At 38.8% G+C, this 24122-nt stretch overlaps 1 protein-coding gene across 10 annotated transcripts in view; it reads right to left on the reverse strand.

The window, feature by feature from the left end:
* LOC136832604 (epidermal growth factor receptor kinase substrate 8-like) overlaps positions 1–22639 on the reverse strand; it is a 190436-nt gene extending 167797 nt beyond the window's left edge. For 3 of the 10 annotated variants that reach the window (XM_067093800.1, XM_067093798.1, XM_067093796.1), the window contains exon 1: positions 22365–22566. The gene's annotated coding sequence lies outside the window, so the exon portion shown is untranslated. Of the gene's footprint in view, positions 1–22364 lie in introns of all 10 variants that reach the window. The other 7 variants (XM_067093805.1, XM_067093801.1, XM_067093803.1 and 4 more) reach the window with 6 other exon arrangements.
* Between the last annotated feature and the right edge of the window lie 1483 nt (positions 22640–24122).

Genomic DNA, 24122 nt, shown 5'->3' on the forward strand with positions numbered 1-24122 from the left:
CCAAAAGAGAGAAACGAAACAATGCGAAACAGTAGTTAGTTTGACTCACGACTCCTAACGAGGAAGCTGGCGCGTGACGGGCCGAGTGTGGTAACGTATCGGTTATTCCATTATATGCATTCGTATTTCCTGCGTTCAGTGGAAGATTGCTAAAATATTGGTTATTACTTTGACTCGACTCAAAATTTATTATTAAGCTCTACTTTCATTTTACTTTCATTATTATTATTAGTTTACTATTATTATTATTATTATTATTATTATTATTATTATTATTATTATTATTATTATTGATCACAAAATTGTGAAAAGTAACACAGAAGGCGAAGGCAGAATTCTACGGCACCAAAGTGTCAGTATAATGAAGCAATTTGAATATTCACTAAACAGTCATCAACTTCGCAATTGTAAGCAAGCCTTCAAAGAAATGAATACGCATATTTGAAGGAAATTACCACATTGCTACGATTTCAAATATTATATATATATATATATATATATATATATATATATATATATATAAAATATATATATATATGTATATATATATATATATATATATATATATATATATATATATATATATATATATATATATATGTGTATATTTACTAACAGGACCTCATCCAAACTGGATAGTATCTAATATATTTACTAACAGGACCTCATTCAAACTGGATAGTATCTAATATATTTACTAACAGGACCTCATCCAAACTGGATAGTATCTAATATATTTACTAACAGGACCTCATCCAAACTGGATAGTATCTAATATATTTACTAACAGGACCTCATCCAAACTGGATGGTATCTGATGGAGTATTTATTCAGAAAAAGTTACAAGCTTTCTTGATAGTGAGGACTGTTTGTCCAAGAAAGCTTGTTACTTTTTCTGAATAAATACTCCATTAGACACCGTCCAGTTTGACTGAGGTCCTGTTAGTAATTCTACTAATGCACAGAACAACTGTATATGTGATAAAGTTAGTATATATGTATGTGTATATGTATGTATGTATGTATATATATATATATATATATATATATATATATATATATATATATATATATATATATATATATAAGTACGAACAACGAATAACTAAGGAAAATTTCAAAATACTCAGAAGCGTATAAAAAGCGCAAGCGGGCTGTGCCACCTTTTTCAAATGCCAGGAAAAGTAACTAGACAATGTTTAAATTCTAAAGGAAAAAGCTGAAATTAAGATGACCAAAGTAACTAAAATGATATGAGTGGACGAATATATACTTTGTTCAGGAGTAAATATTAAAAAATCCATAAAAGCACTCATCTATACAAATATTTCGTTAATGAATATGGAAGACTTGTGCAAGGTAATAGCTCACAAAATTCTCTCTCTCTCTCTCTCTCTCTCTCTCTCTCTCTCTCTCTCTCTCTCTCTCTCTCTCTCTCTCTCTCTCTCTCTGTTTAAATTCAGTCTGCTGGCCATCCAGGTATCTGCTTTGAAACTAAAAGCATACCGACAACCAACGCCGCCCCCCCTCTCTCTCTCTCTCTATTTAATTCAGATGCTCCTCATTCAGGTATTTGCTCTGAAGGCAATACGCATCTCTCTCTCTCTCTCTCTCTTTACTTTGAAGCCAATATGCATACTGATACTCTCTCTCTCTCTCTCTCTCTCTCTCCACTTTGAATCCAATATGCATACTGATACTCTCTCTCTCTCTCTCTCTCTCTCTCTCTCTCTCTCTCTCTCTCTCTCTCTCTCTCTCTCTCTCTCTCTCTGCTGGAAGAGTATGTTTCATGGATTCGTATACCACCTTTGTTCTTACCGCCAAAGTCAAGCATCCCATCAGGTGTAATGACTCAATTATCTAGACTTCTGATTTATTAATAACTGTTTTGTTTTAAATAGTAAGAACCAAAAATGTTTAAGCTAGTCACCGCAGATACTGCAATCCACAATGGAAATTTAGCAAAAACATATGAGAGAGAGAGAGAGAGAGAGAGAGAGAGAGAGAGAGAGAGAGAGAGAGAGAGAGAGCAACTGCTGATGGCAAAATGCGCTGTGACATTTCTAAAAGTGGTAGCATGTGGCCTGCTGTGATGAAAACAGCGACTGGTTAATGGAGTCTTTTGAAACCTAGCAACAGCCTTTCCTCCCTTTACGCTGGAGGAATAGAGCTCTCTTTCCTCAGGCTCTCAAAAAATTTCTTCTTCAAAACTGGAGCTGATGTTCAACCTTCAACAGAAACTCCCTAAATATTAGAAGCATCTAGCGTCAGACTGACAGAGAAATCTTCAAAGCGACATCTCAAACATCCCAGAGAAAACAGTGTAAATTGTGCTTGATAGTGAACTTTCACAGGAATTATTCAAAAGTAACTTTCACAGGAATTATTCGAAAAATAATCTTTCAGGGGAGTTGTTCAAATCTCAGCTACATCGTAAGTCAACAGGAAAAAATCCACGAATTTTACAGAACAAATCTATGATCACCGTTCGCTTTCAGAAATGTGAAAATATCACCACAAACCTTAAGATGGACAATGTTTGTCGCATTCCTAAGTATCAAGTTTTATGTACATATAATAACTGGTGTTGTCTCTGCTTTCGCCATTTTTCGCGAATATAGATCTCAAGAAATCATTCTCAGAAGTCTTGAATTACCTCCTCCTCGCGTGACCGGGAGTCGTAGGAAATGACATATTTGCATCGGGGGAGACATATTTGTTGTGATTCCTCAAACCGCGAGACTGGCTTCAGCCACTAATGAGAGGAGCATTCAGGCCTCAATCCGCAGGGAGGCTCTGTGGCCACATGGCCTGTGACGCCATATATCTGCACTTGCGGCAAACACGGGGTCTGAATTAAAGTCCAGCGACTGACAAATGGAAATAGAAAGTGCACTGTAATCCTCGATTACTGCATGTTAAAACAAACAAGCTTTCTAATACGCTTTCGCTTTCAAGTAATTAAATGACATTACGAATTAACTGGCACCACAGGCACTCTTCCAGTCAAAACACTGGTGTTCTGGGAAGTCTTTCCAAAAGAAATCTTCGAGCACAACTACGTTTTGTTTTGAATAAGTAATTGTCGAATACGGTGAACATACTTCTGTGTCTTAGTTTTTGGCATATTTCTCTGCAGTGACAGTACGGTGTACTCTTGCTCGTTCTCACTCGTGGGCATGAGACTGTGTCCTCGCCAGCAAGTGGGACATGGTCCTATTCCTAGGAGATGAGGATGCTAAACGGTTAAGGCAAGAGCTGGTCAGGTCCACTGTGACTGCTGACACCAAGCAAGCAGATAACTGGTAGTACCTGAATAAACTGAACAATGGGTCTCTGAATCATCTAAATACGATGTAAATGTGATCAGTTCCTAATCATACATTATCTATAACCAGAAAAATTAACGTTCTTCAAGTCCTGAAGTTTTCTAGAGAACTTAGCTTTTAATTTTCTGCTGGATTGGTAGTCAGTTGAAAAATGAATGTTACAACCGGAAGGGTAGCACTTTCCGAGGGCACCCCTTTCAACTGGAAGAGGGCTTTATAATGAAATACAGACAGAAACGGACATAGCTAACCAAAACAGAACTTGGGGAAGGCCAGCTTAATCTGTAAGAGGAAACATGCTTGGCCCTGCAGATATCCTTCATAACTAACGAGAAGAGAGAGAAACTGGTACGACAATCTCGAAAGAGAAAATGGTACTACAGCCTCTCATGTGGATACACACTTCCACATAAATGTATGCATGCACACATCAGCTCCGAGGAAAACAAGCAAGGCTGCATACACAACAATCGCTAATCGCCAAGAGAAGAGAAGGAAGATGCAAAAGCTCGCATCCCGCCCCACACAATGGAACCGGTTATGATTCTTACCTGATGGGCGTTCGCCCCTTGCAGTTCTCACACCCTCCTGCCAGCCACAAGAACTTGCCCCTTTGCCTCAGTCCATCCTGGTGCTGTATTTGGCACTGGGTGTGGGCATGCGGTCAGGTGGGCGGTCTCCGCTGACCCGTTGAAGGGCAGACGAGTCACCAAGCCACAACCTTCGATCCATGAATGAATCCAGTCTGTTTTGAAGGGAGCATGAATGAACAGCTGGTTCTCTTGGGCCGTAAATTATGAATACTGGTCGTCGAGTGTTCTTGTACCTCCCTTTGGCAAATAGGTCATTTATAACTGAAAATAGTCAGTGGATGTTAACTTTATGGTATTAGGCTATGTCGTGGTCTGACGAAAATGAATAATTTTCACGTCAATCATTTTATTTCTACCGCAAGCATCATGAAGAAAGAAGTAATTCTCTACAAACTAAAAGAAAAGCCTTCCATGAATACTAATGAATTCATTTTAAATTAGACCCCAGTAATAACTCAAATGCTTCCGATTCATTAAAAAGTAAAACAATGCAATCATCCAGGCTGCTACGGTCTAATCCAAACAGCGCAAGAGGCAACCTGAAGACGCGCAGCTCACTAGTCACAGCAGCGTTCAAGAGATCCATCCCTTCCTGCCGCGGCGTTCATCTGCAGGCACCAGCCGACGGGACGCAACCGCGGCGTGACCTCGAATGAGGCTACAAAAATGAGGCTCTGTGCCCTTTCGACATCTCCGGCGGTTCTTACTCAGATCGTCACCATTGTGGTGAAAGTGGATTTTCATCATTGGTCAAGTTTTACGCCTATGTGATCGTCTGTCTGGTTCACTTTTACTTTCCCACTGTGAACGGTTCGTGCCAGGGTTTTGGCGAATATTCAAAAAAGGGAGACAGATTTCTGCCAAAACTTGCCAAATATGACACGTTCTCTCTCTCTCTCTCTCTCTGAGAAGAAGAAGAAGAAGAAGAAGAAGAAGAAGAAGAAGAAGAAGAAGAAGAAGAAGAAGAAGACGACGACTTTACGCAATCCAGGATCTTGTGAATTTGATGACTTATCAAAATTATATATATAACGTAACCGACATACGTTTACTGACGTTCTTAATCTAACAGTAGCATCGTATGGTTGAAGATGGCTACCTTATTCTCCTCTGGACAGAGAGGGAAAGAGCACAGCAACTCTTGCATCACACAAAATAAGACACGAAAATGTCTTCAAGCACGGCGAAAACATGAGTATTAAGCAGCAGATGATGTCATGTTTTTGACGACCTCGAAAAGGACACCGGATATACCGTGAAGGGCTGCAGGATGACAAACTCAGAAACTTACACCCCCGAATTAACCAAAATGGTCCCCCTACCACAGAGGTTTCAAGCATGATTCCAAAACCAGACGAAGATGTATGACCGTTTGCTTTCATACTATGCAACCTTTTTTTTTTTTTTTTTGCTTTTAAATGTTTACTTTCCAAAAATAAGCTTTACATTGGTTGTTTACAAATATTTACATTTATGGTGAAAGATAATTTACAATAATTTTGAAATATTTACATACCTGTTATGTATTTATCCGTGAAATATTGTTTAAGAGAATCTCTTAACTGAAAATTTAAAAAGAATCTGGATCTCTGCATCCTTTCCTGAATCATAGCGTCGCGTCAATATGGTCATCAACGGTGGAAGCAAAATTAGTTTTCAAAATCAACTATTCTAAAAAAAGTATAATCCCAATATTTGTTCCTCGCTCATCATTATACAATCTACGAATGCTAGTGTATACCTAAATTCATGATACCATAACAATGAAACATTGCACTTTATTTTCAAAAGCAGTGTCGTTCTGTAAGTACGTAATTTAGGGCACATATTCAAAACCACGATGCCCACCAGTTCAAAATATCAATTCGGGGACAGGTGCGCGAAAAAAAAACAATAACTGCCTTACTACATAATGAAATCATCACAAGACAGAAGTTACTTTCTCAAAGCCATTCGTTACTACGGAACAAAACACATAAATTTTACTTGTGATATTTGTGATTAACTGCTTGACAAAGTCTAGGCCATCTCATAAGAGAGTAACATCAACTGCAGAACCATTTTACACTGAATTACTCTAAATCCTAAACCGTTCTGTACTTTGTACGGTGCCTGGTCAACGGGATAGGAATGGAATGGAATATAAAATTTAGGCCAAAGGCCAAGCGCTGGGACCTATGAACCTGTGAGGTCATTCAGCACTGAAAGGGAAATTGAGAGTAAGAAGGTTTTAAAGGTGTAACAGGAGGAAAACCTCGCTGTTGCACTACGGAGCAATGTCGTAAAGAGGGGTGGAATGTATGAAGAAAGAGAATGTGAAAGGATGTACATGATAAAGGAATGAAAGTGGTTACAGCTAGGGGTCGAAGGGACGCTGCAAGGACCCCAAAGTAATGCCTACAGTCCATCGCGTACGGTGCACTGACGGCACTAACCCCCTACGGGGTCAACGGGCCAGGGGTCGAAAAGTTAAGTATATCTTAGTTTAACCAGACCACTGAGCTGATTAACAGCTCTCCTACGGCTGGCCCGAAGGATTAGATTTACTTTACGTGGCCAAGAACCAACTGGTTACCTAGCAACGGGAATCCGAACCACATTATGACGAGAAATGAATTTCTATCATCACCAGAAATAAATTCTTCTAATTCTTCATTGGCCGCTCGGAGAGTCGAAAGCTGGGCCAACAGCGTGCTAGCCGAAGCCAGGGGTCGAAAGTGTACTCTGTTGGAAAGTGTACTCTGTTGGAGTGGGGTGGGCTAAGCTGTAAATTAAATGCCCAAACAAACAGCGAAATCAATCCTCGTTAATTAAGACAATATAATATAGATAGAAAAATAAAATTGCTCCCTGAAGCAAAAAGTACGATCGGCTGTCTATCAATATCTAAACACAGCAGAAGGGAAATGCTTGTCAGTTAACGAGTTACAAGATTTTTTCTTAAAATAACATCGCTACAGAAAATAAGGATTGAATTAGCTTACACGAAAGCCGAAGATACTGAAGTATAAAAAAAAAAACATCAAAAAATCCATAGCCAACGTCATGAAAGCTACAGCATTTTCATTTATTTCGACTAATCCTGGAACACACACATTGCAATTACTAAAAAACTATTATATAAAACACCAAACATTTAGCCCAAAGTATACTGATGTGAATCTTTATCTGGTTGCCCTAGTGATTTTCATAAAGATTTTACTGTAATCCCTTTTCTTTTGGTGGCCATTTTCTCTCCTATTTCCAGATAATAATTCTTTAAACATTTCCTGTAGCTATTACTTTCTCCCATTTCCTCTGGGTTGTTTCTTCCATTACAAGGGTATTCTATCTTGTGGAAATTTCCTCAAGCAAACTAGCTGCGTGTTGGCCCATTAAATATAAAATGAACACTAATAATAATAATAATAATAATAATAATAATAATAATAATAATAATAATAATAATAATACTGTAATAATACTGACAGCAGTGAACATCCAGACGTTGGCAAACAAAACGCTTATCCAGGGTCTCTGAAACAAGGTCTAATGCTGCACTGGAAGTTTAGCTTAGCACTAGTACCAACATATGAAAACTATTACAAGACCTACCGTATGTGCCCTTAAACTGCTGCTCTACGCCGAGTAAATCAGGGTATCATAGCCTCATTAATAGAAACAAGTTAAGTTATAAGGGTGTAAAGCAGCTAAAATTTTAAAACGAGAGAATCAAACTTAAAGGAATTTTTAATAAACATAAGGGTCGAACTGAACGAAAATATACGAAAAAGTTTGGGTCTGGATCAACGGTTATATAGTCGAAGTATTGCAGTATCAATGCCACAGGTCTACTTCATTTATCTTTTACATAAACAGATTAAGGGTGTTTTATTTTTTCATTTTGTCTTCGTTATCTAGTATATGCAGTCAGTGACATTAAACGTGATATACTGTACGATCTTGCGACTTCCTTGTAAAACTGCTTTCATATTAGAAGACAAATTTAGTTTTTACTCCCCTTCATTCACCTCCAGCGTCATAGATATTTGATGTTGTGACTAAGACATTAAATTTCGTAAGCATTTCATGAGCGCATTCTATACAGCTGAGACTCACTTTGGAAGTTAATAGACTTACTCTGGCTTGTCTCGTACAGTGGAGTACACATTCCGAATAATAATAATGATGATGAAATTCAAGACACGTAGAAATAACACCTTCGTGTGGCAGGTTTGGACAATTCACTTTCAACACGAAGTTACTTCAAAAGACGGAAATACCTCACACAGCTGACTGTACAGAAGAGATTGTAAGATTTAACCGTGCGTGTAAAATACAAACATGTGCTTCCTAAACAAACAATGTATGTGATCTTTTTTTGTCTAAAACCATTAGAGTGAGACAGTATATTGTGGGGCCTTATAGAGTGCAGAGTAAAACACCACAGGATTATATTCACTTAACTGCCTAGACCTATGAGTGAGCGGTGTACTGGGCCTATATAAAAACGCAGGCAACGAGCCTTCATGAGATTTTAAGCTCGAAGTATGACGACGCCAGATGCAAGTCACCAATCATTCGTGAATGACAAATAAATATTAGGAATGAGAATATATAGTTGATATACAATAAAAAATCAGTGGTAGACCAATCATTTTGAAGCTGAATAATATACAGACGTGATTCAACTGGAACAGTGGATGAACTGCAACTGAAAACAGTTTTGTCAGTCAAGATACCTTCTTCTGTCCGAAACAAGAATGGACAGAGTATGAGAACAAGAAAGAGTGACCGCAAACTTTTTTTTTTTATCAAATGCACGAGATGATATTCACCGAAGCGAAGCCAATGAAAACAATAGTCTCTTTCTCCCGGCGTTGCTCCTTTCACACGAACGAGAGAGAGAGAGAGAGAGAGAGAGAGAGAGAGAGAGAGAGAGAGAGAGAGAGAGATCTAAAAAGTATACACTCTAATAATAGAAGTTATACAACCATTGTTTTTATTCACTTTTTCTGTTCTAAGAGAGAGAGAGAGAGAGAGAGAGAGAGAGAGAGAGAGAGAGAGAGAGAGAGAGAGAGGGACTCTAAAAAGTATATACTATACTACAAGAAGTTCTACGACTATTGTTTTTATTCACTTTTTCCTTGTGTGTGTGTGTGTGTAAGTGGAGTGCTGCATGGAACAATTTTTTTCTTGAGAGAGAGAGATATTAAAAAAGAGAGAGAGAGAGAGAGAGAGAGAGAGAGAGAGAGAGCGTAAAAAACAAAGTGAAGCAACAGCAGCACCTCAAAATATACACAGTCACATCCTAAAATACCTCCTTTTTCACGAGTGCTTAAAATGAAAGACTTGCTCATCTCACAAACACATTCATGACACACATTACCGGTAAAATAAGTCTTACGAAAGTTCATTCTTATGTTTCTGAAAGCCACTGGTACCTGGCATGGTACCCAATACCCGCAGGCAGAACTTTAAGACACGACTGAGAGGTGAACGTTAGACTGACTACGTCAATCAAGAAACTCAAGAAATGAAATGCAGTCTATATGAACTGCCAAGGAGTGGCCAAAGTGACGTGTTGTACTTGGATGCGGAAAATGTCAACAGTGTTGAAATTTCAGGAAAACTATAGCTGTATCGGTCTCACCACTGACTGTAACTCTCTTGCTCTATGGTTTGGACGTGTGCCCTCTCTTACATAAAACTACATTCATAAAAATAACCTCAAGACAATGTGATTAACACATCTCTTCTCCAGTTCATATTAAGGATGGAGCGGTTGGTTTAAATCACCACGATGATTCTGAAATGGCATTTTATATGTAGTTCTCTAGGAAGAAGTAATCCGAATATCTGAGGTCCTACATCTGTGACCCTCATTGAGGAAAAGAACTCCATCACTAGTGTTTCGTTTTACGGCGTGACCTCTTCCAACTCTATGCTAAAGTAAAAGTTTACTCGTATGAAGAGGAAAGAAAAGAATACAATAATAGATAAAAACAGAATAGCCACAAATAGGGCAAAGAAACGATGGTAGTAGCACGTAAATTGCCCTTCTGTAGAACAGTCGGATGAAGCACGCCTGTGGAATTTCACTTGCATGCACAAATCTCTCTCTCTCTCTCTCTCTCTCTCTCTCTCTCTCTCTCTCTCTCTCTCTCTCTCTCTCTCTCTACGTGCCAGAAAGACAAATCGAATATTAGGAAGACGGAGAGGCACTGGAGCGAAAATAACATGATAAACTGCGACATAAATAGGGATCCTAGACATCCCTAGTGCTTGACAGGTTTCTTTGCGTCCATTTAATGACAGTAATGAGTCAACACGAAGCTTCCCACAACCTGCCTATTTACGAGAAGTGTGCGCAGTCATATCCAGTTCAGAAGCTCTCTGAACCTAAATTAAATTCAGTCACACTGGGTCTGACCCAAATGCAATGAATACGAACCATTAGGCCACAGTACATAGGCCTAGAGCCAAATTCGAGAACCAGCGGATAAACCATGTGGATGAAGTTGTGCCATCGGTACCCTCCAAGTAATGGTAGGTCGGCTGGCTTCTGATTTGAGTTTACATTCTATTTTCATGGGATTTACGACTTCAGGATTGACTGAATAGCTAGTAATTTCAGCACGACAATGATACAAACTTTTCTTGCTGCTAAGGCTGACTGGTTGAAAGCCAAGCTGACTAAACAATAACAAATGAAGCACGTGTCGGTTTTAGGATTTTTTTTTATTAAATAATTGATCAACTGACCAAACTTGCTTCACAACATCAAAGAAAGATGATATTTTTATAATACCTAGTACCAACTGACTAAAGAATCAAACTGGTTTCGCCTCAATAAATAACAATAACAAGCAAACAGTTACTCAAACAAACCCCAAACAATCTCGATAAAAAAAAACATGAGACCCTGCTTCCGAGAAACAGTCGGAAAGACGAGTGCCTCAAAACATCAGACATAATTCACCATCTTGATTCCAGACACCATGACACTGGAGGGGCTCAAGCCTTCGACTCTTTCCCCGTAGCTACAGCATACCGAGAAGGATCGAGGCACAGCCAGTAATGAATATTAGAAGCCATAAAAGATCTTATCGTAATGCGCTTACGAAGGGAAGCGATGGGTGGGGACAGATACCTGAACTGGTTCTAAGAACGGCAATAGTCTCAGTTACATAGTCTATTGTTTCAGCTGAGCTTCTCGAATTATGAAACAGCTGTAATCGAGAAAGACCTGCATTGGCGTCACTTCAGAATATCTGCCCAGCTAAGTGTTCTGCAAACAGCAGTCAATAAGTCGCTCTACATCCTTTCTTAAATAAATAAAGTAAGTTACGCGTCTATGAAGAACAAATGCCCTACCGTTGGACGAAAGGCAGGGCATGAAATGTCCAAGAGACAAAAAAAAAAAGAACGAAAATTGTTAAACATTACAGAGGAATATTCACTCATATTTGGGCGTATAAAACAGAACTGTATAAAATTAATTTATAATCTTAAAGAGAAGCTGCACGCACTTTTACAAAGTTTTTGGCAATGAACTTAAGCCCTGAAGCTATGATTGTGTTACCTGTTTACTGACACAAATAAAAAAAAAATTAATGGATACGTCTGAGGTCAAGACACTAATTGTAAAATGTAAACATATACATATATACACAGAAATCATATATATATATATATATATATATATATATATATATATATATATATATATATGTATGTATGTATTTACATATAGTATATATATATATATATATATATATATATATATATATATATATATATATATATATATATATATATATATATATATATATATATATATATATATATATATATATATATATATATATATATATATATATATATATATATATATTGAGATAGATAGTTTCACCTTAAACTCCCTAGGGCGATTCCTGTTCATTTTTGCTGATGACGTTTTGACCTTTTCTAATTTAACCTTTTCAAATATAACCTCAACCAGAAAATTAATTTGCCCTGAATCTCAAGCTCTGCAAGGCTCGAAGGATATTCTTTAAAAAAAAATAAATTTCACACTAGTACAATTCTGTTATCTTGATTTAGACTTGGATTGGAATTGGAATATAAAATCTAGGCCTATGGCCAAGCGCTGGGACCTATGAGGTCACTCAGCGCTGAAACGGAAACTGAGAGTAGATAGGTTGAAAGGTGTAACAGAAGGACAACCTCGCACTTCACTAGGAAACATTTGTTAGGAGAGTTTGGTTGATTGATTTATAAATTTTATGCATGCATGCCAAGCACTGGGGCAACTAAGGCCATTCAGCGCTGGAACGGAAATTGACAGTAAAAGTCTGAAAGGTCTAACAGAAGGAAAACCTCGTACTTGCACTATGATTCAATTGTTAGGAGCAGGTGGACAGTAAGATGGAAGAAAGAATATGAACGGAGGTACAGTAAAAGGAATGACATCAGCTGCAGCTTGGGGCCGAAGGGAAACTGCGAAGACCCTTAAGTAATGCCTACATGGCACCGCATGAGGTGCACTAACGGCGCTAGCCCCCTACGGGAGTGAAATGTAAGATGGGAAACAAAAAACATTAACGGAGGTACAGTAAAAGGAGTGAAAGGGGTTGCAGTTAGTGGCCGAGGGAAAGCTGTAAAGAACCTTAAGTAATGCCTACAGTGCACCGCTGACGGCACTACCCCCCTACGGAGTTGTTTAGACTTGTACTAAACAAAAATAACAGACTTCTACAGGGGGAAATATCAAATTTCCACTATGCGTTAGATTGCACATTAAGTGAATAACATTGTCACACTTGGATCAGATATAAGCTCGGTAAATCTCGCTGATCATCGCTTAACTGCTTTACTGTGAAGCGAATTAGTAGGTCAAACCCTAAAAACGGGCCACCAAATATTTGTCTCTGGCGTTCAGGGGATCGCCATGCTCATTCGTTAACTTGACACACAGCAGCTCAAGACTCAGTTAACGTTAAACTAGACAATTTATATGAATGGGAACGCTCATAGGAGACATATGCAGAAGCTGGTGCTCTTCAAAATGATATGAAAGTAAACACTGAAGCATTGCAGAGAAAATCTTTCTCGCAGTGCTGAAATCAATAATGTTGCAAGCGCTATACTAGACACAGTCTTAGGAAACACTGCCCTTTTTTAAAAAAAAATTTAGTGTGCTATCAAAAACTTCTGGTTCATTGTGTCATCAATATAGCGAACTACTGCAGCTCTATCTATCACAATCTACCTAAGATACAATTTAGGAAGCTGTAAAAATACTAAACAGGACGGCAAGATTAACAAAGGGTTTCTCACCTCGGTACACGTCTACCCCCGTATTGTTTTAGTTGTAATGACTACCCATCAGTTATACAGTAATGATCGTTTACATATGACTCTTCGAAAGTCGCTGCACAACTGAATATAGGACAAATGAATTTGTGGGTCGCACAAGGAGCCTACGGTGGGGCGGGATATTAGAATGAAAAATCTATTGAAGTAAACTGTCCACTTTCCTACACTTAATGGCAGACTGCTAAGGCATGATATTCACACGTAACGTACAGATGTATTTTACAAAGACATGTATATTTACATTTGAGGTGAAACAAGTCTCGGTAGATCGTCTTGCAAGTGAAACTGCAACCTGCTTCAAATGTACACTCACCCTCTTCAATCAAAATTCAGGTAAGAGGAGACGAGTACAAGCCGATTTCTGAGACAATGGGCAAACAGGAAAACTGGTTCGCCACTTCATTTGATTCCGAGTAAAATTAGTCTTTGTTTTTACGCCATGAAAAGTAACTCCCGAAACTGGCTACAGAAAAATGATGCTGACAGAATCCACCGACGACCTCTATATAAGCCAGGTGTTCGCATCTGACCTAATAAACTAACGGACCTTATCCAAGGCCGTTACGGGTCTCAAGACGGGTAACCGGAGTCCCTCCGGAGCTACTAGGTGACTCCTCTCTCTCTCTCTCTCTCTCTCTCTCTCTCTCTCTCTCTCTCTCTCTCTCTCTCTCTCAAGATACAGCTTTGATTACGTAGAAACTGCAGTAAGAACTTGTCTCTAAAAACATATCCGAATAGTTAACATAAATAGGGGAGATAGTACCATCGATTTGGCATCACTGTGACAGAACCAGCTCTGATTAGTACTAATGGTTAATGGTTCAGTGCGTTCTTGAGCTCTGATTAGTACTAATGCTTAATGGTTCAGTGTGTCCTTGTAAAGACAAATTCCTCTTCGCTCTTCTTCTGTTGATCTGTAACAAAATATATACCTAATAATATCAGCAAAGAGCACGGAGAAAGAGCGTTGAAGAATGTGTCGGTTCCCAGACACCGTCTTCTTGCGCGGGAGATTCCATCAGCCAAATGCCAAGCTCAACCGGGCGACGTTTTCCGAATATCTTCAGCATAGCTCCGGCTTTCCGGGTCGAGATCTGGTATTCAGAAATGGGGTCCCGTTAGAACACGACGGAATACGCAATGAAAGTAATAATACACGGAGGTTAAGAAAAAAAAATAAGAGGTACGTACAAAAGAAAAAACCACCCCAAGTGAACTTGGCCAAAAGCAGGAAAAGGTAATGGTTAGTGTGTGTGTGTGTGTGTGTGTGTGTGTGTGTGTGTGTGTGTGTGTGTGTGTGTGTGTGTGTGTGTGTGTGTGTGTGTAAGTAAGTAAGTAAGTAAGTAATCCAATGAAATAAAAAATACCGCTCCTCATGAAGCGACTTCCATGAGATTCGTGACAATGAAACATTTATCGTCAGATGTCGAAACACACTCAAGTGACACTCTGGTGTCGTGTCAGGCGGCGTCTACAGCCACACAGGCCCTGTTATTCAGGCAACTGTTATCTGAAGCCTTATCTGGAAACTGTTATCGGTGCTCGTTGATGTCCCTATATTTCTCGAACACTACAAAATCACTGACAGCGGAGACGTTTGGTCTTGTCTACACTTTTAAAACTGCCATTATATACATATATATATATATATATATATATATATATATATATATATATATATATATATATATATATATATATATATGACGGCCAACTGGCCCTAAGAAATTTCTGAGCTACGCAATCGCCAAAAAATGAATATTCACTTATTCATTGACAGCAAACTTTGCTATTCAATTTCAGCTGTCAATCAACAAGCTCTAAGTAAAATGTCTCCTAAAACTACAATAATTCTAATACTATACAGACAATGAGAAATAAGTTCCTCTACTTCAATAATAAAAAATAAAAAGTCAAGACAAAGTATTAAAATCTCGCAACAAATATAGTAGGGGAAGCTTATATAGACATCTAGAAACCTAGCATCTTAGTATTCAGAGAATCCCTTCGACGAGCAGAGGCTCCTGAAGGGAGTGACTGATCCTTGCGTTACATGATGGTGGGATGCTCCATGCGTAACTTAACAGTGTACTGTTACTAATTTCTTCTGATGAAGACTTTTGCCGCTACGCATGCGCAGACTGGCGAGATGCTCGATACATGGAAGAACCCTTTTCAGTTTCAACGGGTCTGTCTGTGTAAAGTGCATATAAAATCAATCACGTAAATTTTCCATATACAAGATTATATATATAATTTAATATACATATATATATATATATATATATATATATATATATATATATATATATATATATATATATGTACATACGTATATACAACCGAAGAGAACAAAGAAAACCAAGTAAAAAATGCGCCGAAGTTTCTTAGGCGCAATCGAGTTTTCTGTACAACCGCTACAGCGTATAATCAAGGCCACCGCAAACAGATCTATCCTTCGGTGGTCTCGGTATAATGCTGTACGAGCCGTGGTCCATGAAACTTTAACCACTGCCTGGTGGTGGCTTATCCTATATCGTTGCCAGAAGCACGATTATGGCTAACTTTAACCTTAAATAAAATTTTAAAAACTACTGAGGCTAGAGGGCTGTAATTTGGTATGTTTGATGATTGGAGGGCGGATGATCAATATACCAATTTGCAGCCCTCTAGCCTCGGTAGTTTTTAAGATCTGAGGGCGGACAGAAAAAAGTGCGGACGGACAAAGCCGGCACAATAGTTTTCTTTTACAGAAAACTAAAAAAGGTTGAGACCTACCGAAAACCAGGGAGAAGTAAAGTCTAGAAGAAAGAAGCTGATGGCATCAAGTTTGCGTAAATGAAACCCATCACACAACGGAGATGTAGAGACAGTCGATAATTCCGGCATTAAAATCCAGTGAGCTAATATTTCAAAGCATTAATGACTTATTACGTAAAATTAATTCAGTTATGAAGGGATGAATATAGAACAAAAGTCCACATGAGACTATGACATTACCTTCACAAGGGAACTTGAAACCTGAGAATAATTAAAAAGAATGTTAACATCTCGGCATTTCCGGAGAGAGAGAGAGAGAGAGAGAGAGAGAGGAAGTGCTGATGAAGGTTTGAGGTCAAATATGACATAACGGGGAAGCAAGCTCAACGACATTCTCCCTGTAGCTACTTCGCGAGAGGAGGTGGTGGAGGAGGAATCAGGATGCTTTCTTCTTCTTCTTCTTCTTCTTCTTCCAAAAGGAATCTTCTACCACAGTAGGTTGCATATCCAAGAAGAACAGGTTTTTTAAATATTATTACAGCATGCCACTGATCAATCTAGGCCATGTGAATCAAGAAGTATAGATTAAGACATTTCATTTACAATGAAGATGATTTTTAAAATCTAGGCTCTAAAGCCTAGCACTAGCACAGAAGACGGTGAAAAGGAGGAGTTAGAGTGGTTGGACAGCAAGACTGAAGTAAGGAATCAAGAATGGAGGTAAAGTAAAAGGCTAAAAGGTGGATGAAGCTATGAGCTGATAGGATGCTGCAAACACCCTTCAGTAATGCCTGCGGTGCAACCCTTAAGGTGACAGGCGGCACTACCCTCCTACCCACTACGGAAATTCAATTGTTATGACGATTTAAAATGTGCACATAATCACACAAAACACGCCTAAAAGTCATTACCTTCCCAATATAAAAAAAGAACACGAAATCCGTGATTACAAAAAATCAAATATCGTAGAGAGACTTTTATCAGGAAAATAACGGCGAGGTATAAGACTGGAACCTTTAATCTCAACGCGTAAAACAAAACAAGAAAATCTGAGAAAATTACTCATCTCCAGTTTCCGCTCTAATTAATTAACGCCTCCGCGTTGCCCGGCCCTTAGTACAACTGCTTAAACTATAACTTTTTTATTACAGGTAATTATCAGCGGACTGAAGCTTGTTTCTAGGAGTTCAGTAGTCCATGGAGGACTGCTTAGCCACCGGTAAATCCAATTTTGCCGATGTCTGATTTAATTTCTCACAATCTTTCTTTCTTACAAGCAAAACAAGTCTAGTGTTCTTTCTTATTTGTATGTACATGGTTCATATTCCACAAAGTAAACGTCAATTAATCGCAATTATTATGAGCGCTTTCCATGCTCCTTCAAAGCTCCGTGCACATCTGCCTAACGTTCTGGATTACACTCTTCACTCACATTATTCCCTCCTCTTTGTTTTCCCTTTCTCTCATAGGGCTTTAAATTCTTTGAACCCCTTGCTTTAAGAGGTGTAAGTGGTCCTTTAAATCTTCTTCCTGTATCTTTTTATATAATGACATACATTAGCAATAAGATTGATAAACATGAAAAGAATATAATTCTGGTACTTGGGGTAAATGCCGGTCTTTCACCGATTACGGAGCTACCACGGTCTAGCGAGTTCTCGGCCGTGAGAGCTACAAAGGTTCCTCACGCGTTAGAAATAGGATCGTTGTGATTTTACACCAACACTATTCAGTTACAAGAGAGGCTAACCCTCACGAGAGGAACAAACATCACTGATCATGATCCATAATCTTTTCGTTGGGTCATTTTGATACGGCATCGTTTGTTTTTATTTCTGATGCAAAGTAAGTCAAGGGTACCACACTGCGTATCATTTTAATGTTGAGAGAGAGAGAGAGAGAGAGAGAGAGAGAGAGAGAGAGATCGAAACAACCACTTATCTTAAAATGCCTCTCTGGAAAAGAGGGAGCGTTTGGTAAATTCTTCAGTCAAATTCAGAGCATTGGGTAACTTCAACGAGCCGTTAATCTGTAAGATTACAGTCGGGGCCACAACAAAGAAAGCAGAGTCACACGTCAGGTAGAAAATACTTTGATTTTTCTTTTCTTTTCGGGACGATGTTGTTTCTCTGGTAATGTAAAAATAACAAGCAGTGTATAATTACTAAATTCAACTAAGAGTCGTGAAATTTAGGTGAAGTCTGAAAAAAACGGGAAAAACGCCTACAATACAAGAAACCTGAAAATATATCAAATTTACAGTAAAACTTCATTCTGGCAACAGTATTTTTTAGAGTTACTAGGCATAATGTATGTGAGAGCCTACAAAGGTTTGGAAGGAAATACCTAAACTCAAGTAAATTGGGGCGTTAACAACGAAATTCCATACCGTAATAATACGTCATTTCTCCAAAATATTCGTCAAGTTCCGCGAAATACACAGCCACACTTCCACCAGTTAACAGCGATTACTGCCGTATCGTTCATCGGTTGTACAGTACATCTGCAATGCTATGATATCACGTACCCAGTCAACGATACACCCAAGTTACCAGACGGGAGTACAGAACGGGGCTGAGCCGAATACTGGTACTTGAGCTACTCGTCCCGTATTCGATTATAAGCCAGCTGGAACGATATACGCACGTTTCGTCATCTCATTATGCTTCTATCTACCTATGAAGAAATTTAATAACCTGGTACTTCGTCCACTGCAAGTAGATAGCAATCAGGGTGGGAAATGGTATATATAGGTCTAGTAATCCCATCCCGAATGTCTTGCTGAAATCTAGAAGGCTGAAATCTAGAAGGCTCAATTCTTTGTGGGGATCAGTACAGCACGTGGGTATGTAGAAAAAACAAATTAATACATTATACATATGCAAAAGCATTATTTTAACATTGTAAAGAAAGTAAAATGCAAAATCCTAACCGACAAACAGTGGAGAATGAACGGACTGAATGCCAAAGATCTGGAGATTTTGCGCCTTGTTTCCGATCATTGTTGTTCACTGCCACTTTCTGAAGCTTTGTTTTTATTCAAGGCATTTCTAATGACAGAATGGAAGACCAAGAGAAAATGAAATTCTACGAGAGAGAGAGAGAGAGAGAGAGAGAGAGAGAGAGAGAGAGAGAGAGAGAGAGAGAGAGAGAGAGAGACCCTGACGAAATACTTCCAACTTCATATACCACCATTACCATCCAATACTTGGGGCACAGCTTATTGTCAAACATTTGTTCATGACAAAAAGTCACATGTATGCGTATAAGGACAATCTACAACGCATTATGTCTATCCTCACGCGAATCCACCCAATGGATACGTCTACGGCATGGGAACGGCCAGTTACACCCTTAACCAATGTTAGCCAACACCCAGAGGCATACGCCTCTGGCACGCCTACAGCTCACATGTGCTATAGTTACCTTTAAAAACGGCACAGAGAGAGAGAGAGAGAGAGAAACTGGAAAAAGAGACTGCAATGTCCAAGTGCACTCGGCCCTTAAAAGCTCGGCCAAGGTCACCTGAAACCTGAGTGGTTGCAGTCTCTCTCTCTCTCTCTCTCTCTCTCTCTCTCTCTCTCTCTCTCTCTCTCTCTCCTACCAAGACACCATTCAATGCCTTTTCGTCTGACAAGGCCTAGAACAAACTCTTGGGCAGTTTTCACTGAAATTATCACTTTACTCATGAACTTACGTATTTTAGCGAACACACACATCATGGCATTTATCCTCTCACGGAGAGGAAATTGGTGGTATGATTTTTTTAAAGGTGACCCAGTTCTTCCAAGTCAGTGGTGCCTTGACAACTTTCATTAGAAAAAATATAAACACAATCAAACTAAATAAATAAAACATTCATTACATCCGAAAGTACCAAGGATTTTTGTTGCTAACTTAACCACAGCCGTTGTACAGAACCCATAAGGTCAGCCAGCTGCATGCAACCTTCAAATTGCCACCCGTAGCATAAGGGCTTCAGCAAAGCTCTTCAACAAGGGGTTACGTTAAAACGAGACAGAGACGATGAAATGAAACGTATCCTGCAGATACGTCCTTTCCAAACCAGATCATTTTGTCGTCGAGATATTCGTTATCAGGTCCAAGATTTAATTATGTTAACCATCAAAACTGTCTCCAAAACAACTTCGTCCACTGTTAAACATGTAAGCTTGCAGCACTCTAAAAGATAGTCTATCTTTTAAACTAAAACATAATATAGCGGGCATCAAGAATGACCTCCTGGATTCTTACCCTACAAATTAAACTGGAATTCCAGCAGTTGATTCTGGTTATTTAACGAGACGAAGTTCTCTGTTAAAGACAATTATTGCCAGATCTTGTTGGCATTGGAGCCACCGTAAAACTGGTATATACCGAGAATCTGAACTGAACTCAATGACCCGGAGGCGCACAACCAAATAACATGCACGGGAATTACATCGAATTATTCATGGGAAGCCAACAACTATTCACTTTATCAGTTGATTAACCACATGAAAAGGGAAGAAAGAGAAGATGGAATTGCAGTTAGTCGAGTCGCTTTTTAAATGGCCAAAAACCTTTTAGTCGGATAAGGTCTTTGCTTCCGATGGCTACTATGGGTTTTGCCTCGGTGGCCTCTTCAAAGCATTTGTTTTGGTGACTGGTTCCTCCACCGATGTTTACCCAGCGAGTTGCTCCAACGAGGCATATCCATCCTTTCTCCTTCTCGTGCTGACTGAACGAACTTGAAGGCTGAAATGCTCTGGCTTGTTTTTGCTAGTTGATTGGGGCGAATCAACAACAGCCACTATATGAAAATTTCCAGATGTATGGAATGAAACTGTTAATGGGCATACGCCTATCCTAGGCTAGTCAAGTCTGTTCTTATATAAGGCAAGTATCCTAAAAGGCTAAGTCTCCATAGGAAAACCCGTAAAATTATCAGAAGCTGGCGCCTTCTTGAACACCATTTTAAAGAAATGTTCCCTCTACTGTTTGTGTAAGTTGTCATAGCAGTTAATGGAAAGTTTCCCAATTCCGTCGAGGCAACAAGTAGGGCTAAACGTCGTTGGTGCACCTAGGCCTAATCCGATTCCCCTTTCATTTATTAGCTTTGGTGGCCAACAAGTGCCTTTGTAAAACAGTTTTTGGTCTTCATTTATAAATGAGACTCCTAAAACATACCGATCCATACGTGAACATGGGCATATTTATGTGAAGCAAAAATTTAAGTAAGACTATCAGTAACAACCACGTGGGCCTATTCTTTTCAAGTTTACGACTTGAAAATCCTTCGGATACTTTTAAAGCCAAATATCCGTTCCAAAAGAACTTCCTTTACGCGGAAACTGATAATTTTGACCTTTTCAAACCATATTTTCAAACAATTATATGTCAGCAACCAAAAACTGCATGAACTATAATCATTCGAGTTTCGAGAGTCCATCCCAAAAGTGTGGTCGCTTATATTTCTAAACTGTAAAAGAAGCTACCTCTTATTGACAATTTCCCATTCAAAGCAATCTTCATTCTCCTTTTCGGAAATGGTATAGTACAACATCACCGAACGAAGGTTGCTCGTGAAATGGCGCGAATCAAATGCTGATAATCCTGGGATTAGGTAGCTAACTTCATGCGGAACATTATGAATCAACCATTCCGGTTGGCTAGAAAAGGAGTCTAGTTTGAACCGGTACGTTTCCATACTTCATAAATATGTAATTAATTTTCCTTGCCAAAAACGCTGTGGCCCGCTTGTAACATGCTTCACAGGCTACTCAAAAGATGACAGATTGAAACAAAACGGGTACAGAATTAGCCTTACTGAACACAGACCTATGTTTAATCACAACTAACCAATTAATATCTAGACAACTGTTGTTTCTTCGTCTAAGAACGGAAGGCAGTAACAAAAGAGACATAAATTCGAAGTTAGTTTAATATACTTGAACGACCTAACAGGCAACGTCAGGGTCAAACTGGCCATCCTGTGACAAGTGCAATTACGACCTACAGCCTTCGCAAATCAGAGAAAAACAAATGACCGGACCAGGCTAGGCTAGGCTACCTGTCTGACCCACATCCCTAAAATCAGTCACTAGTAAGACCAGCCTACTCTACCTGGACAAGGCATCGTTGGTCGCTCAGGCTTCCCAAACCTTTCCGACCAGCGGAAAATAAAATCATTTCCGTCAACAAAGGGGCGTTCTAGAAGGTCACTCATTAAAGAGTTCGTGTCAGAAGGAGGGGCAGGCATGAATGGGCATCTCCCCGACTTGGCCAAAACAAAACAGGTGGGCGGAATTGGAAGAATTTCAACTAGGAAACAGGTACTTACCCAAAACACTCCCCTTCCTCGAGTTGGTTCACGTGCTGATAAATCCCTATATCATGTTTATCCAGGACACTTCACTTAACAAACTTCAGCCCAAAAACCGGAAGTTGGTCTCTCGACACTATTCCCAAACGCGCAGTGAGTTGGCCCTTTAAAATCCTTAAAACCGAAAAGGTGTGCTCACTTCACCCAACTGAACAGACTGGTTGACTTTAGCAATTGAGCCGCAGGTGAGGTGGGGGCTCCACTTACAGGTAAAGCAGCACGCCGCCGACTACAAGGAGTCGTTCACTACGACACCAAATGTAGCGCTCATTGCTAACTCCACTTTTTAAAATTTTTTCTTGCATTTCTATTGTATCTTTTAGCCTAACATAACTTCACTTACAAAGCCTTTGTGTTGCGTTTGAAAACCGTTATTTAGGTACCCGAGACTGACAGTCAAGATACCGTTTAGCAACAGAAAAATGAGTAAGAATTTCAGTAATCCGCTTAATTTTACAACCTGAAATGACGAGTAAATACTGTAATATTTCCTTGTCTGGCGGGTCTGATTTGCTACTCGGCGATCATACGTTATGTCTCAAGATCTGTAGTCTGTTTTAAGCCCGTGAATAACAATACTACACTATGTGTTTTTGCTTTTATTTTTGAACGTACATAACGTACCCAATGGCTCGCCAACTCCGAATAGGGAACTGGATCTTTCTTGTTTACAAACAGATTTTTACCCACGCCGTTACCTACAAGGAAACGGGGTGTAGTTGTCAGCTTGTCACAAGACAAGCTTCATAAATTATCTGCAAAATCTTAGAAAAAAAAAAGTTCATTCTGGCATAACTTCAATGAAACTCATTTATCTAGCAGGCATCCTACGCAGATGGAAAAGTGAATGAAAGAACACTTATCATGCACCTTCCGAAGTTGGTCCCTATAAACGAATGTAAGATTATATATATATATATATATATATATATATATATATATATATATATATATATATATATATATATATATATATATATCGGACCTCGGAATCACTTCTTCGTAATTCACTGTAGTAACTGGCGCACACTGAACGGCTTTGGAACTTGTTGTGCAATTCCATTCAATTTTAAGTATTGACAGGCAAAATGATTAACAGATTAAAGCGAACAAAGAAGGAGAGAGTTCGATCGAAAAGCTGTACAGCTTTTGATCGTTTCGTGTTGGCGCCGAATTGAAGAAAAACGTAAACTGGAGATGAGATGATAGCCTAGACGTGGAAGATAAAGCCCAAAAGCGACAAAAAACGTAAATTTAGCGGGTATTTTCGAGCACCCTTCAGAAAACCGGAATTTTACGCAGCAGTGATGCAGTGTTGCCAGATTTTGTGTATGTAGTAAAATCTCTCGAATTATAATAAAAAAATACATACGAACGAATAACTACTCTCTCTCTCTCTCTCTCTCTCTCTCTCTCTCTCTCTCTCTCTCTCTATATATATATATATATATATATATATATATATATATATATATATATATATATATATATATATATATATATATATATATGATTATATATATATAGATAGATAGTGACAGGGAATCTAATGGCCACTTTCATCAGATATCTATGTATTTTAACAGCCGCAATAACCTCTTATCTTCTCGATTTCCTAAACTTTATGGCTACTTAATACAACCACAAACCTTGAATCCGGGGAAGAAGTAAACACAGATGCCATTCCTTTTCATGATGGGATTTGAACTCAAGCAA

The sequence above is a fragment of the Macrobrachium rosenbergii genome, chromosome 50 (assembly GCF_040412425.1).
Source record: "Macrobrachium rosenbergii isolate ZJJX-2024 chromosome 50, ASM4041242v1, whole genome shotgun sequence".
In the NCBI taxonomy this organism is placed as follows: domain Eukaryota; kingdom Metazoa; phylum Arthropoda; class Malacostraca; order Decapoda; family Palaemonidae; genus Macrobrachium; species Macrobrachium rosenbergii.